At 47.2% G+C, this 26,664-nt stretch overlaps 1 protein-coding gene and 1 pseudogene across 2 annotated transcripts in view; one reads left to right on the top strand and one right to left on the bottom strand.

Annotated features, from left to right (window-relative positions):
• Positions 1-26,664, bottom strand: part of mri (BTB/POZ domain-containing protein mrityu) — a 214,235-nt gene that overhangs the window by 82,554 nt on the left and 105,017 nt on the right. The gene's annotated exons all lie outside the window — the stretch shown is intronic.
• Positions 25,933-26,111, top strand: LOC142565075 (U2 spliceosomal RNA; annotated as a pseudogene).

Below are 26,664 nucleotides of genomic sequence, written 5' to 3'. Positions count from 1 at the left end.
AGAAGGTTGGACGTGCAGCAGTTTCGTTGTGGCTGATACGCATGGCAGCACTTTTTACGGTGCTACTACAAAGTTTGATCCCAGTCGTTCACCTTTACGGAATGTATTTATTGTAAGCACATATGCTGTGCATCAGCATATTGTTGTTGTGGAAGCGTTAACTTGTTTATCAAACACATTCTGCGCAGATGCATTAGTAACTTGGTTTTGAGTAGATCTTTGTCCTGACTACAATTTATAGTATCGCAGCAAGAAACATTTTAGTAGAAGCTGAAGGGATTCCAGCAGTTTAAGCATACTGACTGCACAAAACACTGACGACACCTTTTCACCTTCCCCACAATGCACTCACACCATCTACACTTTCCATAAGCAAAAAGTGAGATAAAAAATCAATTAGTTTCATTGACTCAGTACTTGCTGCTTCTGAAGCGGGCATCGAAGCAATCGTGGTATACGCTGCTACACGCATAGGTCTTGCATGATGCAGGTCCTGCTATGCACTGCACACAGGGCACACATTGCAAACAGATAATTTCTTTTTGCAGTACTCAACTATAACGACACACTGACTCAAACATGACTGCATTGTCACGTATGCTTCAGTGCGTCAGTGTTCTTGATTGCTACACGAGCGATTTATGCCCAACTAGCCCAAAAGACGGACGCACTAGAAAGAAGTGAGTGAATGAGTACAGTGAACTTGTACTGAACTGGATTCACATGCCGAATAGAAGAGCGCAGTGTCAGCTGAAACAGGCGGCACGGCTGATTATGTAAGTACTTGTAATAGTTCGGCTACTAGTGTATTTCGCTTTCGGAAGTTATCTTTACCACTGGAAACAGCGCAGAGCTTGGCCGTGACACTTGAGTCAACCGACACCACACGAAACACGCCGCGGTTGACCAACCCAACTTCCACACGGTTCATTCACCACATCACACATCACACGAAGTCAGGAGTGCCATATTTTAAATCACTGCAGCACCAAACGGACCTGAAAATTCACTTCCTTCGACAGAGTTTCTTAGCTGGCCTCGTTCACTCGTCAGTTACGAACTCGATGGACCCGCTAGGCCTACGCGTAACGTAAACAACATCGGCGATAGGCGAGTGCTGATTATCCAGACTTCGGAACTCGTAAACATGTTTCCTTTCGTTTTGGGCACAACAAAATACACACACAACAAGCACAGACGTTGCGGTAATCGTGATTCGGTTGGCTGTTTTAGCAGACGATCGCACTGAGCCCGGCGGAACCCAGTGGGCAGGTTGGATTAGTCGGCGTCGTTCGAAGTCGCTTCGGATCCACGTCGCACTGCCACAACCCACTGTCGTCGGTCGGTCGTGTCGTTGTCGGCCTACTATTACAACACTGTCTTTTAGGAACACTGTCGCGCGCGTCGTGCGTCCAAAAAACTCGGACGATCGTTGATGCCGGAGCCTCCGCTTGGGCGGCCATTACAGGCATAGCAGCCGAAGGCTGCGCAGTCTTCGATTGGTTGACGCGTGCGACTCGTCGCAGCCTCTCATTGGTGCACGCCGGCGCAGCTTCGCCGCGCGTCGGCAAACTTCTAGCATCGGCAGTAGACATAATCGCTGCGTGACGTTCCGCTTCGCCGCGTTTCCGACCGACGCTTTGACGCATTTGACCCTTCGGCGCGCGCCGAAGCTTTCCGGCGCGTGCCAGTGGTTGGGGCATAACGGCTCCGCTCGCGCCCGCTATTTTGTGCAACTTCGTTCACAGCGACTGCCGCGAGCAACGGCTTTCGGAAGGAACAAACTTTCCGGCGACAGCTTGACGAATGGCCCCGTCAAAGCGCCACGGCAACACGCAGCTTCCATCGGAAACGTCGATAAAAAAAAAAAAAAAAAAAGAAGCAACCCGGAATAACGAGGCAGAAAACCGGGCCACGCCGGCTACGCATTCAAAGCGACCCAAGCCTGTACACTGGGCTCCGTGAAAGGAGGCTTCCCGCAAAAGAAGACGACACACATCTGCGGCCGGGCTCGACGCGGGCAGTGATCTCGCTCTAAAGACGGCGCTTTTATGCGAAAAGAAAAGAAAGAAAGAAAGAAAGAGACAAGGAACACGAGGAACTGCGGCTCGCCCATGCTTTCCAAGGACTCCAAAACACTCGCTCCACTACTGGCGGGACTTCGCAGCCCACGCATGCTCGGAGGCCGCTCGATCTACGAGGCCACTCTTATCGAGATACAAAAAAAAGAAAAGGGGTTCGCGCGGCTGCGCTTTGATAAATGGATTGCAAAACGCTTCCCTCCCATCGTTCCACACCTTCGTTGACATCGACTTGGCAGCTGGCTGGAATGCTGTGAGAGCTTTAGCATAGCGTGGATGAATACCACCGTCCCGATATATATATATATATATATAAAGCCCGTCGTACGCGGAATTCATAACCATTTCCGAAAGCGCAGGAAGCTGACACGCACGTTTCCTGCACAAAAGCGAATAATCAGCGAATTTGAACACGAACACCGAAGCTGTCACGCACAACTGTTCCGTCCACTGCAGATGTGCATCAGGCACGTCGCTGCTTACGTATCGAACTCCGATGAGCGTGAAACAAGCGAGATGACAGCTTCATAAGGGTGCACGCTGAAGCTTCGTTCTCGCCTGATGAGAACTCCCTTTACACTAATACTTAATGCCGGCCTAGGAGTGACGCCAACATAGGCTTATCGGTATATATACCGTCTGAGCAACCGAAAACTTATAACGCTTGACTGGTCCGTATGCGTGCGTGCGTGCGTCGCTTCTTTTAGTGCTTCTTCATAGCTTGGCATGTTGCACAGGCACCATTAGCCTAGAATTATCATCCACTCGACACTATGATGATAAGGCAGGACACAAAGAAAATGCAGTGGACAGAAAGACAATTTACCTTCGCATACTGCGCGCCACTCAATTGCTTTAAATTTGTTCTTATTAGCAATACTGTCACTCTCCGTTGAGAGCATTCTCGGTGAGCAATACGAAGCATTAAAAAGGGATAACAGGGATTTAGGGAAAACGACTCGATATCTTGAAATGGAGCGTAACGGCCGGGTAGGATCAAAGCAGTAAATGTGCTCTAATAGTTTTTCAAGAAAAGAACATCAACACCGCAGCTAAAGTTTAGTATTGTGCAATCACGCGCATTGTGCACCAAGCAGAAAACACGTTTAATTTACGCGGAAGTCATTAATGTGGCACATAGTTATAATAAACGTACACTCGCGAGCAAGAGATTGAAGGAAAATGATTACCCCCCCCCCCCCAAAAAAAAAAACGATATGACTTTTTTTTTTTCGCATCCTGGGCATGCCGGATGAAATCGCATAGTTTACAGCCAACCTGCGCGTCTTCAACTCGTGCGATGTCTTGGATGCAATTCCACGTCGCGGAGCAGAGCCAGGAGAAACTTTTGCACGCGACTGTACATTATATAATAGACGTTATTTACTCGCTGAAAACTGAACCTGGCAAATTTAAAACGCGAACACTGTCGGGAGAGACTGGCTTAGCAGGGCTCTTTCAGGAATGGTCAGACATTGTATGTGACATTGTCAGGAATAGGTGCAAGAAGTAAGGAAGCTCTGATTAATGGAGTAGAGCGGAAAAAAAACTTAAAAGATAGACGAATACCGGGAAGTCGGCGACAAGGTAGAATTAATTTAATTTATAATGGTGAGGGGGGGGAGGGTAAATACAGAATTAACTCGTATAGACCATTGACCACTACATTGGTAACATACAGGTTAGCAATGCAGGCGATTAAAGCTGCAAGCGTGGGCAGAGAATACTGGAATACTGGGAGAACATCAGAATGGCTTCAGAATCGGCAGGCATCTGGATGATAACTTATTTGTCCTTAGTCAGTCTATTGAAATATACCCAGAGTAGAAAGCAGACCGCTATATGTGGCGTTTTTAGACTTTACAGGCACGTATGGCAACGTAGCGCGCAATATCTTGTGGGATATTCCGGAAGGGGAAGGCTTAGGCAGCGATTGTCTGCAGCTTTTGAGAGAGATTTACTCAGAAAATATCGTTTTCGTTGAATGGGAAGGGATAAGGAGCGAATAGAAAGTTCATATCAACAAGGGACTGAGGCAGGGGTGCCCTTTATCCCCATTGCTGCTTACGATGTACATGGTGAAGTTGGAAAGGGCGCTAGAAGGAAGTAATATCGGGCTTAATCTCTCATACAAACATGCGGGTACAGTAGTAGAGCAGCAGCTTCCAGGTTTGTTTTATGCGGACCACATCGTGTTGCTAACTAAAGAGCAAATGGATATGCAACGTCTGGCTAACATCTGTAGACAGGAAGACGATAAGTTAGGTCTGAAATTTAGCGTTAAGAAATCAGGTGTTACGGTATTCAATGAAAACAGTGAGCACACAATGTAAGTAAAGTTTCGTTCGTTCTCTTGTCCTCGCTTCTCCGTTGCAACGTGAAGCTTCTCGGGCGACGATCGGCAGTTGTTGATCAAATGCAGGCAGGAAGCGATGGAGATCAGATGTACAAGAAATATTTATAGGCAAGCTTTTCTATATACATGGCAGGTAAAACAAATACATTACAAACTTGAACAATTGAGAAACAAAGTCTCACTCTTCGACTGTCTCAATGACTGTTAGAGCCCAGACTCGTTTTTACGTACACAGTACAGAGGCTCGCTGATCTATGAGCAATCCTGATTTCAGTCAAGTCTGAGGGACAGCATGTCGTCCCGATTTTTATAGCCCAAATAGACAAAGAAAAGGGGGCGGTAGGGCCGTTGGCCCGTCCCACAGATTCAGTTGCCAATGAGAGTCAAACGTTTGTTAAGCCCTTGCGCGAAGAACTGCCACAAGCACAGCGAGTCTGAAGAGAAGCTCCCGTTCTCGAGTTGGTGCAGGGCTGAGGCTCCGCATACATTTGCGTCACGCTGCTGCTGCGAGCGGGCGTCAACGAACACGGAAGAAAAACGTGTGCCGGGAGCCTCCCAGTGACCCCAAAAAACTGGACTGTTCTTTTTTTTTTTTTTTTTTTTTACAGTGTGCATATTACTAGCTGTTTTTCTCCTTTTAGAATATCGTAATGTTTTCGTGTATTGTGTTGTGCTCATAGAGATAGCCGTAATTTATGATAAAATATCACACGCGCAAATAGAAGAAGCATTGCGATCTTTGAGCTGATTAAGGTTCCGATTTCTGCAAGGGGATTATCATCAATGAAAACGGCGATTGTCGGAGCGATGAAAAACACACCGTAAGTGAGGCGGAATGCGTCAGTGATAGTTCGCTGCCGATTCGATCGGGTGGCTTTTACATCCCTATTGCAAAAACCAGCGCCACTGGGACCCAGTGCGCCGGATTATGGGCCCAGTACAGCGCGCTGCATTTTATCACTGTACGGAAACCCTCCTAAAAGAAAATTATATATTCTCAATTATGTGTGGCCACACATGTGCAGGTCATAAATACCAGGTTGCAGGTCATAAATACCAGGAGTGCCATCCATGCGGTATAACCGAGCTCAGATTGGCCCACCTTGACTGATCAAATTGGGCACCACTGTAGGTTAAATGAGGCGTACAACTCCTGCGGGACCCGCCGTGGTTGCTCAGTGGTCGTGGTGTTAGACTGCTGAGCACGAGGTCGCGGGATCGGACCCCGGCCACGGCGGCCGCATTTCGATGGGGGCGAAATGCGAAAACACCCGTGTACTTAGAATTTGGTGCACGTTAAAGAACCCCAGGTGGTCGAAATTTTCGGAGTCCTCCACGAAGGCGTGCATAATCAGAAAGTGGTTTTGTCACGCAAAACCTCATTCTCCAATCTTTAATTTAACTCCTGCGGGGACGGTAGAGTATCCGTCTCCAGTGCAAAAGGACCGTGATTCAAATCCCGGTGCAGCGCAATTCTCCACCGGAAAATACAAAAAAAAAAAACGTGTGTTGAGAAAATTGCACAAACAGGCCTGGAGTGCGGCCTGATCCCGGTGACCAGAACCGGTAACGCACTCTCTCACCAGAGCAGGATTGGCCACCCTGGTGCAGTACTTGGCCACAACCTCCTATATGAATACAACAATCAAACCCCGGCCCTCAGTCCCCAGCAGCCGCGAAGCAACTGACCACGGCGGCGGTCAGATCTGTGACGCTGCAGAGGGTGCTAAGAATACCTGGCTCCGGACAGGCCGCCATTGGAATCTGAACCTGGCAACGTTTAACGTTAGAACGCTATCTAGCGAGGCGAGTCTAGCAGTGTTATTGGAGGAACTAGAGGGTAGTAAATGGGATATAATAGGGCTCAGTGAGGTTAGGACGACAAAAGAAGCATGTACAGTGCTAAAAAGCGGGCATGTACTGTGTTACCGGGGCTTAGCAGAGAGACGAGAACTAGGAGTCGGATTCCTGATTAATAAGGAAATAGCTGGTAACATACAGGAATTCTATAGCATTAACGAGAGGGTGGCAGGTCTTGTTGTGAAGCTTAATAAGAGGTACAAATTGAAGGTGGTACAAGTCTATGCCCCTACATGCAGTCATGATGACCAGGAAGTCGAAAGCTTTTATGAAGACGTGGAATCGGCGATGGGTAAAGTCAAAACAAAATACACTATACTGATGGGCGACTTCAATGACAGGGTAGGCAAGAAGCAGGCTGGAGACAAGTCAGTGGGGGAATATGGCATAGGCTCTAGGAATAGCAGAGGAGAATTATTAGTAGAGTTTGCAGAACAGAATAATATGCGGATAATGAACACCTTTTTCCGCAAGCGGGTTAGTCGAAAGTGGACGTGGAGGAGCCCGAATGGTGAGACTAGAAATGAAATCGACTTCATACTCTGCGCGAACCCTGGCATCATACAAGATGTAGACGTGCTCGGCAAGGTACGCTGCAGTGACCATAGAATGGTAAGAACTCGAATTAGCCTAGACTTGAGGAGGGAACGGAAGAAACTGGTACACAAGAAGCCAATCAATGAGTTAGCGGTAAGAGGGAAACTAGAGGAATTCCGGATCAAGCTACAGAACAGGTACTCGGCTTTAACTCAGGAAGAGGACCTTAGTGTTGCAGCAATGCACGACAATCTCATGGGCATCATTAAGGAGTGCGCAATAGAAGTCGGTGGTAACGCCGTTATACAGGAAACCAGTAAGCTATCGCAGGAGACTAAAGATCTGATCAAGAAACGCCAATGTATGAAAGCCTCTAACCCTACAGCTAGAATAGAACTGGCAGAACTTTCTAAGTTAATCAACAAGCGTAAGACAGAGGACATCAGAAACTATAATATGGATAGAACTGAACAGGCTCTCAGGAACGGAGGAAGCCTAAAAACAGTGAAGAAGAAACTAGGAATAGGCAAGAATCAGACGTGTGCGTTAAGAGACAAAGCCGGCAATATCGTTACCAATATGGATGAGATAGTTCAAGTGGCTGAGGAGTTCTATAGAGATTTATACAGTACCAGTGGTACCCACGACGATAGTGGAAGAGAGAATAGCCTAGAGGAATTCGAAATCCCACAGGTAACGCCAGACGAAGTAAAGAAAGCCTTAGGAGCTATGCAAAGGGGGAAGGCGGCTGGGGAGGATCAGGTAACAGCAGATTTGTTGAAGGATGGTGGTCAGATTGTTCTAGAGAAACTGGCCACCCTGTATACGCAATGCCTCATAACCTCGAGCGTACCGGAATCTTGGAAGAACGCTAACATAATCCTAATCCATAAGAAAGGGGACGCCAAAGACTTGAAAAATTATAGACCGATCAGCTTACTGTCCGTTGCCTACAAAGTATTTACTAAGGTAATCGCAAATAGAATCAGGAACACCTTAGACTTCTGTCAACCAAAGGACCAGGCAGGATTCCGTAAAGGCTACTCAACAATAGACCATATTCACACTGTCAATCAAGTGATAGAGAAATGTGCAGAATATAACCAACCCTTATATATAGCTTTCATTGATTACGAGAAAGCGTTCGATTCAGTCGAAACCTCAGCAGTCATGGAGGCATTTCGGAATCAGGGTGTAGATGAGCCATATGTAAACATACTGGAAGATATCTATAGCGGCTCCACAGCCACCGTAGTCCTCCACAAAGAAAGTAACAAAATCCCTATAAAGAAAGGCGTCAGACAGGGAGATACGATATCTCCAATGCTATTCACAGCATGTTTACAGGAGGTATTCAGAGGCCTGGAGTGGGAAGAATTGGGGATAAAAGTTGATGGAGAATACCTTAGCAACTTGCGATTCGCTGATGATATTGCCTTGCTTAGTAACTCAGGAGACCAATTGCAATGCATGCTCACTGACCTGGAGAGGCAAAGCAGAAGGGTGGGTCTGAAAATTAATTTGCAGAAAACTAAAGTATTGTTTAACAGTCTCGGAAGAGAACAGCAGTTTACGATAGGTAGCGAAGCACTGGAAGTGGTAAGGGAATACATCTACTTAGGGCAGGTAGTGACCACGGATCCGGATCATGAGACTGAAATAACCAGAAGAATAAGAATGGGCTGGGGTGCGTTTGGCAGGCATTCTCAAATCATGAACAGCAGGTTGCCACTATCCCTCAAAAGGAAAGTGTATAACAGCTGTGTGTTACCAATACTCACATATGGGGCAGAAACCTGCAGGCTTACGAAAAGGGTTCTGCTGAAATTGAGGACGACGCAACGAGCTATGGAAAGAAGAATGATTGGTGTAACGTTAAGGGATAAGAAAAGAGCAGATTGGGTGAGGCAACAAACGCGGGTAGACGACATCTTAGTTGAAATCAAGAAAAAGAAATGGGTATGGGCAGGACATGTAATGAGGAGGGAAGATAACCGATGGTCATTAAGGGTTACGGACTGGATTACAAGGGAAGGGAAGCGTAGCAGGGGGCGGCAGAAAGTTAGGTGGGCGGATGAAATTAAGATGTTTGCAGGGACAACATGGCCACAATTAGTACATGACCGGGGTAGTTGGAGAAGTATGGGAGAGGCCTTTGCCCTGCAGTGGGCGTAACTAGGCTGATGATGATGATGATGACAGCGCGCTGGACGCTGGGGCGCTGGGAAGGCGCTGGGAAGGCGCGGCGTACTGGGAGGCACTGGCTACTCGTGCGAAAAACAGCTCTAGCGCGTTAAATATACGGCGCCTGGACACCGTATATATTTTTTTGAATACAGAAAGCAAGAAAGAGCGCTTTAGCGCAATAAAAAAAAAGAAAAAAAAACCGTATAAAATAAAACTGCTCCGACAAGGACTCGAACGTCCGACCTACAGATCCCAAGCCCGTCACTTTACCACTACGCCACGCCATCAGACGGAAGTACGCGGATAATTTGCCACGTCAAAGCCGAGAAACAGTTTGTTTCGCAGAGATACGTCTCGTACATATGCGGTTGATGCGCTATCGCCCAGCAACTAGAAATCACGCCTGTGCCAGAAACAAAAAGCTGCTGTCCGTATTCAGCAGTATGCTTGGAAGTGCCACACCATCGATTTTCGCTTGCGATTGCTATTTTAACTACCCGCGCCGAGATCGCTCCCCACCGAAGCTTAGGCCTAGCGAATCCGCCGAGTCCGTCCTCTTGGCGTGTCTAGACGCAGGAATCAAAAAAATCTAACACGGATAAATCACTCTATATTTCAGCTTTCGCATCGATGTTCTTAAATAAACGATTTTTTCATGTCTACAGTGCCAGCACAAGAAGCGGTGACCGCAGATGTGACGCGTCATAAACACAGGTATGTGTGCTATCGCCGAAGGCTCCCAGCACTAGCCCGCGCTTCTCTAACGAAGATCTATGACTAGACATGCGTGTTGACTGAAAGTCATCACTGAACTAAGGAAACGGTGCATATCCTTTGCGTGAAGAACAAGAAATGGCTATCGAAATCGGCAGTAACAGGCCATACACCATCCCAGGTCGGCGGTTCATTTAGGACTTCTTTTCGAAATTAAAATAGCAATCGGAAGTGAAAATCGATGGCGTGGCACTTCCAAGCATACTGCTGAATACGGACAGCAACTTTTTCTTTCTGGAACAGACGTGAGCTTTAGTTGCTAGGCGATAGCGCATCAACCATGTCTGCACGAGACGTAGCTCTGCGAAACAAACGGCTTCTCGGCTTTGACATGCCAAATTATCCGCGCATATCTGTCTGCTGGCGTGGCGTAGTGGTAAAGTGACGGGCTTGGGTTCTGCAGGTTGGACGTTCGAATCGCAGTTTTATTTTTTACGTTTTCTTTTCTTTTTTTATTGCACTACAGCGCTCTTTCTTGCTTTCTGTATTCAAAAAAATATATACGGTGTCCAGGCACCGCATATTTAACGCGCTAGAGCTGTTTTTCGCACGAGTAGCCAGTGCCTCCCAGTACGCCGCGCCTTCCCAGCGCCTTCCCAGCGCCCAGCGCGCTGCACTGGGCCCATAATCCGGCGCACTGGGTCCCAGTGGCGCTGGTTTTTGCAATAGGGATGTAAAGGAAGTTCAAAAATGCAGGTCTATGACAGTAGCAACATCCTACTTTATTTCACTTTCTACCCCCCTAGAATTCCAGGGTGTCTACCAAGTTGACATTTTCAAATTTCTCGAGTTATCCAGGATTTCCCCGAATACATTTGCAAAATTTACCGAGTGACACAAAACTTTGTTTTATGTCAAGACGGGCTGACAGCCTATCGCTTGGTGCAGTCACTCTCTAGTAAGGATGTTAACAAAAATTACTATCCAGTTTGAATAGTAAGGAGTAGGGTTTATTTTATTCACAAAGAAAACAGAAGGGAAGGCTTGGTAAAATGCACAGCGAATATCTTTGAAAAAGAAATGGCAAAGCCCATTGCAAATCGAGTCAAACATTTTTAAATACGAATAAAAAGAAATGCATACAGAAGCAAGTATTTTCGAATATGAGCTATTTCTACCAACTGATAGTAGGCTTATTGGTATGAGGTATAATTCTGTCACAAGCGAGATTCTCTCTAGGCAGCTGGATAGTCGACCTCAACTGTCCCGACATACTGTCAGCATGCGCACAGCGCCTCAATGTTGCGTTTCACTGCTTTAAAGATTTTATTTTGGTTTGGATGAGGGATATCGACGTCAGCCAACACTTGTTTTCTTTTCTTGTTTTTTTTTTTTTTTTTTTTTTTTACAGCTCAAGCTCCTTCAAAGCAGCGGCATGCTTCCTTTCCAGTTCATTCCTCAATGCGTCGGTCCTCTCTATTCTCTCCCTGCTTCCGCCGCGCGTTCGCCCCGCGGACCGTATGAAGCATCCTCTTGGACAGTTGCACAGTCAACGTCCGATTTTTCGGACACTCTAGGGGCAGCGAAACGTCCGAAAAATCGGGCAATTACAAAAAAAAAATCGATTCATGTCTTTGACTGCCCCACGGAGCTCAAATCGCAACAGCCCCGTCTGAAAAAAAGTTCTGAAGGCCTGCCAGTACACTTGTTAAGCATATCGGTGCTCGTAATGTGATAATAGACGGTGTGTGCGCGCGCGTTTGATTAAGAAATACACACTGTGCCCAGTGACATCGCCCCTTTCCACGTTTGTTAAGCTTCGCCGCAATACCTTGCACATGCTTCACCGCGTCACGTATCTGTATTGAGGCGAAGCTGACTTCCGGGAAGCGGCATCACGCAACGCGCCGTGCTTTCCGAGCTTCGAAGCCAATCGCGAGGATTACAAAGGCGGAGTCGGTGCGATTGCTGACAGAGGCGAATTCTTTCAACGAAAAACACGGCACCGAACGGCAAGAACTATAATAGCGAACGTCGAAGCAGGTAAGCATCGCATTGCCGCGGTGGTGGCTACGGCTGCCAGCGGACGAGCGTGCGAGAGCACCAGTTCGAGGCAGTGAGATAATCAAGATGGCGGCGGCGGCTTTGATTAATGCCGTTTTGTACCTACCGTCCGGGAAAAAAATCCAGAAAGTTGGACGGCGAAGGGTTCTTGCGTCCGAAAATTCAGACCTTTCTACAAATTGATTCTATGGGGTACGTAGTGGTGCCGCAAAGCCGTCCGTATTATCGGGCATATGTCCCAAAAATCGGGGGTCAGGAAGCTCTGTCGTCGACTGTTCACTGGCAACTCCTCCAGCCGACGACACGGCATCAAAGACGATTCGTTACGATCCCTCTCTGTTACTCGAAGCCAGCATTAGCGAGTTTCGGTCCCTTTCAATAATATCTCAGCAAATTTTCCCTGATAAAAGCACAAGTTCCCTGCGATTTCCCTGAGTATTTCCCGACCATTCAATATCCCTGAGAATTTTCAGTTTTCCCGGATTTCTCGGTTGGTAGACACCCTCAGTTCTATAAAAAACTTTGACAAGCGCGAAAAAACGAGACGAAATGTCGCGCTAGTCAAAGTTTGCTTCAAGATCATGAGCCAATCAATTCGCACCAGTCCTGCTAAATTTGTTTTTTTTTTCTTCCTCTCAATGGCCCTGCAAAAAAAAAGGCGGGGGTTGGGCAAGATTGATTTACGCGAACGCAGTTTCACGGTCATTCGGCTTAAGCAGAAGAAGAGCGATCTGATAAACCTCGACACTCACTCCGTGAAGATCTGTCAGAGTTACGAGGTCACGCACCACAGGTGGCGCAAGAAAGCTGGTTTAAACCGTGTAAGATGGGTCCCACGCGCAAAATGAGAAAAACTATACCGAGCGACGGCAGGCCGCACGGCCACCGAGGAGTCAGTCCACTGAGGAGAAGTTGAGGCGACAGGAGAGAGCGTGCGAGAGCTAAATTAATCTACTTTGAGCCTGGAAAGTCTATGAGCACAGACATGTATATTCGGACCAGTCTCTTTTGCGCGAAAAACCCTTGGTTGCATGAAAAAAAAAAAAAAAGATCGTGTTATGCGCGCGCACCGGCAGGGTGCTCTGTAGGGAGTGAGATAAGTAATGGAGGACGTATAGTAGCAGACGACGCGGTTGTACCCCACCCTGTAAAGAGCGGCGGCGAGGGAGGGAGCATTCAGGCACCCCATGTCAAGGGAAAGCGTAGTTCACGCGTTCGCGCCGACGTCACATCCGTTACAGGAAGCCGATGGTGCAGCCCGGCACAAGACACTTTCGTGTTTAAAAAATGGGGCTCGGCAGGCCATGTAACGCACAGGGCAGATAACCGGTGGGCCATTAAAGTTACAGAATGGGTGCCAAGGGAAGGGAAGCGCGGTCTAGAACGGCAGAAGACTAGGCGGGTTGAATAAATTTGGAAATTTGTGGGCGCAAGTTGAAATCAGCTAGCGCAAAACAACTGTAATTGGAGATGGCAGGGAGAATGAAGCCTTCGTCCTGGCAGTGGACATAAAAATAAAAAAAAATAAAAAATGATTTACTCGCTGTAGAACCACCAAAAAGAAACAAGCCGGTAAGTGCTAAAGGTAACTCCCTCGGGTGCTCACGGAGAAAACTGCGAAGCAAGCAAGCAATTGGACCTCAGCCTAGCACTAAAGCTAGCGTGACACGATTGCGTCCTTTGCCCACGGATAAATGACGTATTGACAAAGAAGTGTACGGTGCGTGTCTAATTTATCCTTTCGCCACAAGGTAAGCTCAACGCTAACTTCTATCTCATTTTCGTCTGCATGCCGTAATCGAACGTGTAAGCAGAATGCTGCCCGATCAGAACCGCCATATAACGAACACGAATATGCGCGTATAACGAATGTCGGATATAACGAAGGCATTCTCGTGGCGGATGCGACTTCCTTATAACGAAGTTCCACACATTACACACACGTTAACTTTAAACCGCATCGTCAGGTTGTCTTCCTCCGGCAACTTTAGGCGGAAGCTCCAAGGACGAAGGGTGGACGGGCATTCGAAACAATATAGAACCTCAAATCGAATATCGGCCCATTTGATTCGGTCCTTGAATCGAACCGTCACCACTCGTAAATTCGAATATATCGCGAATGGTTTTCAAACATTTCAAATCGCCAACAATGCGCGATCAAGTGTAAGATCGGAACAAATGCGCTACAAATTTATTCTCGGAGAATCACGGCAGACATAAAACACGACAAGCTACGTAGCCCGCCACGTCCGTCAAAACCGCCATCATGCGCTCTCGCCGACGGGGCCCGAGTATGCGAGTAAAGCGCTAATTCGCTCCTAACGCCTCATTTGTGCGTTTAATTAGCTACATTTCATAGTGCACAATGTTTTGAAGAGACCCTGCCAGCACTGTGAATATACTAAGATGTGACGATCGAATTCTATTAACGGTGAAAACGGCAGCTCATTCTTCTTAAACCATCGAAGAAGCATTCGATTATTGCATTCGATTCTGTAACTATAGCGAAACGGTCTCAAAAATTACGTACATTCTTAAGTTTCACGCAACGAGGCCACAATAACATTACGATGCACGCCGTAGTCGGTGACTTCAAATTGAGTTTTAACTCTTTGATATACCCAATGCACTGTATACACGGATGTTCGTTTTTTTTTTTAATCTCGCCGTCATCGGAATACGGCAGCCGCGGCTCGGAGTCGAACCCACGACCTCGTTCGTTACTCAGGGGGCACCACGCCACATCTTAAAATTCGCACAGTCATGCGCGTACAACTAATGTAAACTGATATGTTGGCAACGTTAACTCAGGCTTGCCTCCACGTTTTAGATGCGGCGCTCCGTTATAGGAGCGAGAACTAATGTAGGCCTGTCGTTTGGCTACACTCCACGCTAGGCTACACGTCGGGATGATACGGGCTGCACTTAGGCCTACGCTGGCGCATTAGAGGCCCGTACATAGGCCTACGTTGGCTGGACATAGGTGTTGGACGTCGGTTCAATATTGATTATCATGTGCGGATTTCCTTTTTTTGAAGAAAGGCCGCGTCTGCACAAAGAGCCGCAGATCATTGGTACAATGTTATATCATAATCGACAAAGCACAAAAACGTTGCACAGTAAGTACCATGCAACATGAGGCTACCGGTGGTGGTTCACAATTGGTCCTGCACTGGCGGCGATTTAAAGCAGGCGATGGCGCGAGCTCCCAGTCTCAGGCTTGTTATACAAGATCTGTGGACTTTTATGCACGCTATTAGCCCGTGCCGAAAGCCGCGCAGAGGGAATGCAATTTCAGTCAAACTTCTATCTTTTCGTCTCCCTGTACTCTACAAAAAAGAAAGGGAGTGTAGGATTGAATAAATATTTGTAACGCATTCTTTACGGGGAGGTGGGAGGGGCGGGGGGGGGGGCGCTCACTCGATGTGGCGACACAATAAAGCGCTCCGAGCAAGAAATATCTATATACTTCGGAGTGCTTTTTTTTTCTCCCTTTTTTTTTTGATAGCGTCAGAGGTAAAGCGCACACCACTTTCATAATGGCCGCCGGCTACCGACACAAATGCTGCATGTGCGGCTTCAAATCGAGCAACGGGACGCACAACGCAGCCCGTTACACAACCGCAGGGCCACATATGGCACGTAATAATGAGCTTATATGCGCGGCGCGCCGTTTTTTCATAAAGTCCCACAGTTGCGGCACTGCAGTCGCGAGGAAATTCGGACGCTTCCCGGAGAATCAAGAAACTTTATTTAATTTTTTTTTTTTATGCCTGCATACAATTCACTTTGACGCCACCAGTCAGCCTCGCATGAAACTCATCTCTGCCGCCGAATCACTTGACCTGAACGACGACGCAGAAAAAGCACGAACGAGATTACAACTGCCGGGGCTTCGCGCAAGTCACCCGGATTTGCCAGACTCGAATAAGCGCCCCAAAAAAATGTGGCGGCTACTCGCATCAGCATTCCTCCGAGACAAAATAAAACAACGCAAGAAACAGAACAGGGACGTCGCTTCGCCTTTGACAGACGCAACAATGACGACCGCAACGGCGGCAAGAATCGCCAACTTCGAAGCGAGCTTCCGTGTTCGAGACAGGCGCAGTTTCTCGACGCGTGCCGGGAACACAGGGCGGGCCCGTCCGACTGAGTCGGCAACAGAAAACAGCGGTGCACGCAACTAGAGAAGCGAGCCGTCACCCCTGCCAGTTTACCGAGTCGTCGAAAGACCCGAGACGTCAAGTACGAATCTTATTACTTTCACCCTTCCCCTTCGCAAAGCACTCGCACCCCCCCTCACCCCCAAACACCAACTAGGAATGGAACCGCAGGACGCGGTGCGCAGGGGGTTCAGAAACCCGAGCACAAAGGCCTCGGCTGAACGGGGGCGAGAACACCAACTCACGAAACACCACACGCCGCAGGCAGGCAACCCAGTCTACGGAACACGGCATTCATATTTTTTCGCCCTCCTTTTAAGCGCGAGCGGCCTATACCGATTCCCGCGTTGTGTCTGTTTAAGAAAACCGCTTTTTGAAAGGGGAAAAATAAATGCGCCATTTTAAAAGTCAGTGCTCCCCACCTTAAAGACCTATTGTGAACCTAGTAAGGAAAAGAAAAAAAACGGAAACGATATCTCGCCAACGCGAACAAAGCGAGGATCAGAGAAAGCGCGAGCAGACACCTTTCGCAAACGCATAAGGATTTCTTCAGACGCAGTATATAGCTGCAGCGATGGCAGCTTCGCAATCGCACAATTTCGCGGCCCCCGAAGTTTGCACAGCGAGTGGCGCCTCGAGAGGTCGGCCCCACCGCGGCATGCATAACGACTTGCGCAGCTTGTGTGGCCCGCAGTTGACCTTTTCGCTTCGAATATACGGACCGTTCGTAAGTATTCTACGCTTGGTGGTGTGGCAGCATTGCGCAAAAGACGGCGGAAAGCATGAAAAAAAGAAAAAGACGGTACCAGCACATGACCGTCTGCCGTACTTCGTGTATGAACACACACAAACACACACACACACACACACACACACACACACACACACACACACACACACACACACACACACACACACACACACACACACACACACGTGTGCGTGTGTGCATTTATTGCACTGTATCCTTCACGAGCATGAACTTACAGCTGACTATCCAGAAAATGCGAGGTAACAGCTAGGAAAACTTAATTATAAGGGTCCTAGCTCAAAGTTAAACTAACGGCAATTTAATTAACGAAGCTATAGTGGCTAGGCAATGTCCGCAGGCAAAGGCTACTAATATTATTCCGCTTTCGTGGACAGAATTTTCACAAGTCAGTCACCAAACACATAAGAAACAAACAATCCTTAATCTTTTTTTTTTATCAAGACTATGTGAAACGTTAAGACAATCGCCTTTGAAGATAACTTCACTCTGATTCTGCTGGAACGCATCTTCGCCGAGATATCCATCATCAGATTTGACACTCGGTCAACTAATTCCGCATTCTGCGGCTTGCGACCTCGACAAAACGTGAAACTCTCACGAATACTGTGAAAAAAATTACAGGGTCTCTTAAGGTCGCTCCGCCTTTCTGATCACTGATCATTCGCCTTTCTCTTCATTTTTTAGTCATACTGCTCACTACTAAGCACCTTTAGTCATTTGTAACCAATTGTGGTCATTACAAGCCGTCGTTAGACATGTTGGTCACATCATAGTCGTTAGTAGTCATTACAAGTTATTTCAGTCATCATTAGTAATTTCTGGTAATTACTAGAGATTTCTAATCAATTGTGATCGTTACAAGCCGTCGTTAGACATTGGTCATTTCGGAGTCATTAGTAATCATTATTAGTAATAATTAGTCATTCTTAACCTCTACGAATCTCCATTATAACGTTATCATTCGCTCACTTTCACTATTAATCAATTTTCATTGTTTATTCTGTCTTTAATCTGTCTTCATATGGCGTGATGACGCTTCGACGGTCACTCCGGCGGTCAGGTCTGCTGACACGAACTTCACCAGGAGCCTAGAAAGGCTTACGCCTTAAAATCAAAGATACAACAAATAAAAGCCTACAGGCGAAAGAAATCACAGTATGCTCCCATTTGTGCACGCAATGAGCCCTGCTGAGCGAGACGTATGGCGAAACGTTCCCAGGACCTTACGCTTCCCTCGAGTTGCTGCAAAGCCTTATGAGATTGTGTCAACCGATTATTATTCTAAGTACATACGCACGACTCTCCTATCTCATGGTTATCACCGATCTATTACGAGAGCACTATCTAGTACTGCTGTCTACTTGACTGAAACGTCACTTGCGGTCAACCCAGAACCGCACAACGGCTGCGTAGTTTAGAAGAAGGGTAAACTGAGAAAGTAAGTACTCGTGCTGAAGTTTCGGCGTCAAAAAAATAATAATATTTAATAAAGGCAAATGGATTCAATTCAATTATGGGGTTTTACGTGCCATAAATCACTTCCTGGTTGTGAGGCACGCAGTAGTGGAGGACTCCGGAAATTTCGGCCACCTGGGGTTCTTTAAGGTGCACCTAAATCTAAGCACACGGGTGTTTTCGCATTTCGCCACTATCGAAACGCGGCCGCCGTGGCATGCATAAAGGCAAAGAGGGACCACACTGTACGATTGATGCATTATTAGCGCTGCATGACAGGGAGATGGCATTTCCCAATGACAAAGGATAGCAGACAGCGCGTACTGTCCTTTGCTTGTTTTCTCTCTTAATTTCCGCGAGAAAGTCGCAGAAGTAATAGCCGATTACGCAAATAACACTCGCAGTTTTATAGGTCGTATTTTACAAATTGGGGTTCGCACACCAGTCAAATAAGCAGGGTGCCACGCGCGCACAGGCAAACATGAACAGACTTACAAGTGCCGGTAGGGCTAGGGGCGCCGGCAGCGAGAAGCGCGTGTGTACGTTTCGAAGAAAACGTATCGCGCCGTTTAAAGCGCGCCGCATCTACACAACTCGGACTATACGACCGCCGACAATTGGCGCGCAGGAACCGCACCATGCATCCAGCCAGCCATCTCAACTCTCCCTTCGCCCTACAGCTAACAGCCGCAGCAAATACGGCCCCAAACATACGGCGATCGGGCCGCGTGCGCGCTCGGCCACGCGGGCAGCCACGACAGGGTTAGAGGGAAAGACGCACGCTCTACTCCCATCGCAGCCGGGAGGCGGCGCACGCTGCTACAGAGGACGGCTACGGCCTCCGTTGATTGGTGTCGTCAAATTTGTAAATGTGCGGAAACCACACACGCCCAGTCGTTTCACATGGTCGGCCGACGGTGAGGCACTACTATGTGACGTCACTCATGGGCGTCCGCTTATGTCACGTCACGTCACAAGTCGCGCTCTTCGACCGTTCAGTTCCGCTATGCTGGGTGAAATGGGTCGGAATTCATATACGCTGTAAAAAGTTACCAGCGTCAGGTTCTTGCATTTCTGAAAACGGTTACCGGTTCCTCGCAGTGCTTCAAGTGTATACCATTGGGACCGATCGCGTGGCTTTCTAGATTAAGATGTATGAAAAATTTAAATGCCTGCTTGTCCAATTACAAAGTTCATTCATTTTCAAATGTATGCTTCTGCAGCAAAAGGAATCAAGAGGAAAGCATCGACTATCTCATGTTTTCTATTTTCTATGGAATTTCGAACGCCATTTCGTGAAGAACCCACTATAATGCACACACAAATCTATGTGAACCACAGTTATCGTCTCATCGCAAACATCTTCACTGAAAGCCATGTGCTGGAGTGCATTGCGCAATCCAGCAGACCCGCCACCGCCCCTGTCACGTGTCTCTTTACGTGACACCACTCTGCCACTTTTGGGGGGCCTGGAGACCGCTGCGCCTCCAGCTTCCCAAAAAAGCGGTTCCGGCAGGCACATACCCTTACTAAAGTTTAAGAGATAAAGGCGAAGCTCTTAAATGGGATCACTTTGTTATACTAGTGTGGAGGTTGGACGAGAGCATTCTGGTTGGAAAATACCTTTCTGCGATGGGGGGCAGCTTCGTTGTTTTTACGGGTTCATAAACACTGATGTTTATTTGATGCACGAACTTGGTAATGAAGTATCATTCTCTAATTTAAAAAAAAATGCACTCCCCCTTTCTTCCCATTTGCTCACTCTCTCCCCCCCGCTCTCCCCTCCAAAAAAAAAAAAAAAATGTCTGAGACCACGCCTGCCCTAAAAAGACAAAGGAAAAGTTTTGACCTGTATAATGCTATCGCGTTAGAACCTTTAGCTGGCAGCTCAACAATATTGTTGACCTAAAGAAGAAAACAGCTGTAAAAACAGAAAAAGGGCAAATCCAAATATTTGTCGGTGCCTTTATATTTCCCTTTTTGTTACCTGTTAAACACTGATATTACGAAAATTCTCGACTGTGGACCCCAGCGAATGTTTTGGCGATAAGGTCTTTAGGCTTCGTCGTTCTATACTAAACGCTCGTGGTGATCATATTCTCGGCACAATAAAAATTGTTTTCTTTGTTTAAACATGATCTTAATATTTATATGGATAGAGGTGCATTTCAAGAACAAACAGTGACATTCTCAAAGTGTTTTCGCTATTGTATATTTAGTAGCCACAGCGCAATGACACTCAACAAAACTGTCGAGCTGCCAGTTAAGGGTTGACGCACGCCTTCCGTGCTGTGCGCAGACGTACAGCGTCCATGACCTTTATCAATTCCGGCAAAAAAAAATATTTAACCAATATTTAACCATTTTTCATGATATAAAGAGTGTCAATCGCACATTTCAAATTATGTTTTGTGCTCCTGCAGCCGACAGACACATCGCCATGAAAACGTCGGTTTGCGAGTTTCTACACTACACGCTCGGGTCAGATATACACCCTCACACTCGTCTCCATTTCGACAGGACGCGGTGGCTGTAAGGTAATCGCAGGCCAACACTTTCCCCAACCTCTACTTCTTACACGTCCAGAACCGCACATCCAATTCCTCCCGTTTTCCGGGCTGCTGGGGTCATCCCGACATTATTTCACGTAACGCCGGAGTGCCAGCACCCGCCGACTGGACACAACCTTACACCAACGCCAACCCCAACCCAGCCCTGGACAGCTGGGAGGCTGTGCTAAGAAACGGAAACCGGCAGGTTCAGCAGGCGCTGGTCCAGCGGGCCCGCGATATCACCATGGCCACTATATCCTTGGACCTACCCTACGATGCCAATAAAGTTATTTCTCTCGTTCTCTCTTTCGTTCTAATAATGTTGCCCTAGAGCAGTGAACAAAATACAATTCAGCGGCGTACTTAAGAGGGAACGAGACACAGCACACAAATTCCCCACCTTCCAAGCCACTTCGAGCTGCACTGAAGGTGCGATAAAGCAGCAGATCAAAGTGTATATCTTAAAAACGTCGAAGCAGTCAGGAAAGAAAATGCCCTTTGGCTGACTTTGGTGGGGGCATCTTCCCCACCGCGTAATAATCATTCGTGTAGGCAAACCAACCTTGTCATTGGTGGACACCGATTAGGTAAAGTTGTGCATCGATTCTCGTTACTGGAGACCTACTAGACACGGAGTTTGAGAAACGAGAAAGGCAACCTCTATATGACAAAATTCAGAACAAAGAACAAAGGTGAGCTTTCTAAACGAAAAAAGAAAAAAATGCCTGAAAACGTCTAAACGAAGTGCCTGAAAATGTTGCGGGACGTTGCCTCGGTGCAACGAGAAAGTAACACTTCTGTTGCTCTCGAACTGGTGCTTAGCACACAGGCCACTGTCGCCTTTGGCACCGGAGGGCTGCTGGTTTTAAATGTTCACAACGCGGCCTGTTTCTGCGCTTAAAGAGTACAAAGAACTTTTTTTTTTCGTTTCAGTTCATTAGTGTAACTGTAAAAGCCGGTGCGTTGCTGGCTTTCGTAAGAAAGTAACAAACGCCAGCCTCTGTTAAAACATTCAAGCTTTAACTGGCAGCTGAAGAATATTTTTGACCATGTGCTTCTAGGTAATGTTTTTGGAGAAACGTCCTTATATTTAATTTGGTACGTATTTGTGCACCAGAAAAGAAGAAATAAAGCAATAAAGACATTCTAGGCCCATTTCTTTTTTTTTTCTTATCCGACAAGTTAAATGTTTAAAACCTTAACGCTAACACGCATTCGACGCAATGCTATCAGGGTCGGCCCATCCTTCGATTACGCTGCCTCCCACGCCAAGCCCGTGTTGCAAGCCCAACCAAAGCACCGACGCCCCGGTTGTGACCTCCACAATGACATATCGAATGAACCTCGCACAGCTCAATGTATCATTTTTGATGCGCTCACTCACATAGCCCAAAGTTCAGGGTTAAACGCAAAGCAGCGTTTGATACGCTGGCGGCAGCTTTCAGCCGTTTACCGTTCATCAAACCAATGACTAATTACTTGGTTCACTAATTATTTTCCTTTAATCTTAATCTCCAGGCTGTTTTCCTTTATACGAATACATCCTCTACCAACACACTCCTTCGTTATCTTTATCGATGTAATGCTGTTTCGACTTTGCAAAACAAGCAGGCGCAGCAACCAGCTCTCACATAATCCGGCCTCGGGCTTCACGGCAGCGCACGAAGATGCAAGACCCGTTGAGAGCGACGTCTGCTTACCTGGAAAGAGACGACAAAAAGAAAAAGAGATCAGCACGACAGCCTGCACTTGCGCAGCTCGTAGATTGTCAGCACGCTACGATACCGGCACACAAACACGCGCATAACAAACATTAGGGATAACGCGGAGAGAGACACGGCAAGAGGGAATAACGAACCCGCTGTGATGCCCGAACTCGCCCGCTTTCAAACAAATATAGGCGGTGCAGCAGCCACTCACACGCAAAAAAAAAAAAAAGTATAAACAATCACTCGCCGCGTGCTCCGCTCCTTACAGTAATAACTAAGCTCAGGATCGCTGCGATGAAGAACGTACATCCTCTCCTTCGGCGCTCGCAATAATGGGGACGTGCACAACGAAGCACACGAGAACATTGCCTGCCATAACATTACATATGTGTCTTGATGCTGCTCTTGCAGAGAGGTCACACGTAAAATATATATATATATTTCTATATTACTGCTAAAAGCAACCGAACGTCACCACCCAATCAAAAGGAGATCCCGCAAACACACACGTAGGCATCAGCAAAAAAAGACACACAACAAACCGTGAGCCCTGCAGAACGTGCCTAGAGGGAACGGGGGGCAGAGGGGCAAGACACCCGTTCCGTAAAAGAAGCAAATAACAGGCAAAAAAAAAAACGAAGTGCGCGAGAAGAATCAATCGATGAAAAGTTTCCGCCCTGGCAATTGTAACGCTGCAGCCCAGCTCTGGAGAGGCCCAGCACCCTGCGGATATCGGCTATGGAATGAGAAGCAGCAAAAAAAGAGCATATGGCGAGAAGGGACGGTGCGAAATGGAGAAAGAGAGAGAGAGAGAGATCGGCGGAGTAACCAGCAGTTATGACGGGACGAAAAGGGGCCATCGTATATCAGAAGACAGCTGCTACGGGAGGGAGTCGGGATCGAGAAGGAAGAACGGAGCAAAAGGAACAACGAATTAAGAGAGGGGGAAAAGGAAAGAGAAAGGAAGCACGAAAGAAAGAAAACGAAATGAGGAAAGGAAGCAAACGAAGAAAAACAAGGAATGCTGAAGAAAAGGAAGATAGGGAAAGAAAGAAGACGAGGAACAAAAGGAGACGTTGACAGAGAACGACCGAGGGCGAGAATCAAAGATCGAGGAGGGTATCAGAGGATCAATAACAAAAACACGCTCAGAAACAGGAATCGGAAGTTTAGTCGGGTGAAAACAGGCTGCTTAGAGAACCACGCGCGCTTTTTTGTTCGCAGCTATACGGGGAGTACATTTATCCAGGACAGCATGGGTCTGCGAGCGAGAGGCGAAACGAACCGGACAAAGGCGAGAAGAGAAAAACAACAACAAAGTCCGCCTCCATTCCGCACTGTGAAAGTGGACGCACAGCGAAGCTGGCGCCGACGTTAGACGACGTTACACAAGCACCACCACCATCACCACCACCACAATCGACGTACCTCACGAGCCCACGCACGTGCGCAGAAGTGCAGCACACATACCCGCTCTTGTTTAAAAGTAAAGCGCGCCAGAAAATGCGTAACGTACGACTTACACACAACCTTCAGACATGATAGCTTCGGATTGTTATTCGAACATACGAAAAAAACATAATTATGCTACGCGGAAACTCAAGATCAAAGCCCTTTTCCAGCTGCTGCTTGTGGTCTGGCTGAGTGGCCGCGGCGGCTAGATAGCGGTACCGTTAGCACAGTATAGATCCTCATCCTTGTTGGCCCACCGCCTAGCACATTTAACTAGCCTATTGAGCCAATCAAATCTCTAAAAAAAAATTGCCTAACAAAATTCGTCAAGTACTACACACATACAACCTTCAGGTATCATAGCATCGGATTGTCATTCGAATATACCAGAAAACAAAGTTACGTTCCGCGGAAACTCAAACACGAACCCTTTGTCCAAACCCGTATGTTAATTTAGGTGGGGGGACACTATCAAACAAATCTACGCCCTTTGGGGGTGTATTTTGCCACACAAAAATAAAAGTCATCTGTCTTGCTCGCGTTTCCTTCCTTGAAAACGCCGCGCTCGCTCTTTCCTGTCGAGAATGCTCTGTCATGCCGATAACGGGCATGCCCTTCGTGACTTGTAAGTACCGGGCCCGCCGCGGTAAACAAATGAAACGCGAAGACAGATGAGGATTATTGTTGTGATGGCAAAAGGGTGTAAGTTTGCGTAAGAGTGTTGATGCTAACAGCTTCGCCGCGAAAACACCGAAAGGCACCGCGAAAGAAAAAGCGTAATGCCTCGGACCACCGTGCGATGTTCGTCGCGTACAGAGGTCCACAAGGAGTAGACTGGCTTCAGACTGCTAAGAAAAATGAAAAAAAAAAGGCGTAAGGAAGAGGTTTAGCCGGTCCGCTAACGTATTAAGCTTCACGTAATACCGGGCTATCGCAGACATGGACGGCAGCGGCAACGCTGGTAGCGACACATTGCGACGCTTTGTTGAACCACAACGAAAGAGACACGTTTTTCCTGTTACATGGATTAAGTGCGCGACATGGTCGGCACTCATGTTCCGCATAAGCGCAAGTCGCTTGCGGGCGAGTCAAGGCAGACGCAAGGCGCTAGCTCGCCTCCATACAAGAAAGGAGTACAATATACATTATACATACAGCAACTGCTTCAAAGGCATGCTACACATAAGTATTTTACTGCGTTAGCAAAGGAAAATGAGTTCTGTCTTGTATGGTTGCCTGCCTGGCCCCTAAGCGTAGATATCTACGTACGATTTCTTCTTTTATCTCTTATCGGCCCATGATCGCTTTCGTGACTCTACACAGACATCGCTCACTCCTGCAAAAACTGATCCCAGGAATGAACAGTGCAAACTAACCTGAACGCGACTTTTAAATTTTCGTGGTTTAACTGTAATGCCATAATACGGGCTATTACTAGCGATAGATTTGATATCCAGCATCCAATCCGGTCACCACGGGCGCTCGCTCGACACCGCAGTGAAAGAGAAAAAGGTAATAGTAATGATAATGATGATATTATTATAATTATTCATATCCATATCATATCCACTCGCTGCTAAGGAAGCGAAGGCCAAAAAATAAAAAAATAAGACAGCTCGGTTTCGATTGCAACGAATGCTCACATAAAATTATGCAAAAGCAAACTTCGCAACGTCGCAAACTGGCATGCAACGATAACACACCATGAAAAAAAAATGACACAAACGAATAAACAGATAAATAAAATAAACAAAAGATAAATCATGAGCCGTTCCAGTCTTTGAAATGCGGATGACCAGCGAAGCTGTTTAGCATACGACACACAGGTGACACATAATTTTGAACATCGGTAGGGACTCATTTACCGTGATTTTTCTATAGATTAGCCTGGACGACGGGGCGGCCGCCCCGAGGAAACTACAGACACGCGTGACGTTTCGACGGGACCGCCACCACGTGATAGCGGAAGGAAAGTACAGATTCGCAAGCTCTTGGAACGCCGACGAGGAGAGGGCGGTGCGGACGTAGACATGGCCGACGCGGGTCAAAGTGTAGTATCTTATCAGCTTAATATCTGATACGGGTTCTATTTGGACTCACGATATTAAACTTTTTTTTTTTTTGTCAATTGGCGGAGTGCTTGATCTTGCTTCACTTCCGCCGCGGGTCCACCCGGTATTTAACTATCTCCGGGATCAGCCCACGTTCTTTTTTTTTTTTCCACAGGCTGAACTAACATACGCGGAATCCTAGCGATAAACGGCATCGCTGCAAAAACAATGAAACGCCCTCAAATAGCGCGCTGTGGCTACGCCTTGGCAGAAAGGTATTCTGGGAATGCGCGATGTCGAAATCCTGAGCTTTCTGGTCGGCGTATTCAGTCGGTCGTGGTGGTGTGGGGTCGCTGACTGCGGTATTGAAAGTCGAAGGAAAAAAACCTGAAACTTCATCCGGGCCAACTATAATGTTATTTTGAGTGGGACCAAAAATGCACCCGTAAGCGTCTTTAGCTGCCATATCCTCCGCTCGCCAGTTTGTGTTTGCAATTATTGCTAAGTCAACCTGAGCACGAAAAGCAATTTGGCGTCGCTGTAGTCGCGTTACTGACACAGAAGCGCCTCAAAGCTAAGCTTCGAAACAACTCCCTGTACTACCAACTTATTACTCCAATTTGAGACACTTCTCATAATCGCTTGTTTGGTTATTTATAGCTTCACTATAAAATGGGGGACGGGCCGATTAATACACGGAAATTTTGTTAC

The sequence above is a fragment of the Dermacentor variabilis genome, chromosome 11 (assembly GCF_050947875.1).
Source record: "Dermacentor variabilis isolate Ectoservices chromosome 11, ASM5094787v1, whole genome shotgun sequence".
Classification (NCBI taxonomy): Eukaryota; Metazoa; Arthropoda; class Arachnida; order Ixodida; family Ixodidae; genus Dermacentor; species Dermacentor variabilis.
Note: the sequence above shows the minus strand (reverse complement) of the source record. Positions and strands in the feature narration are given on the sequence as shown.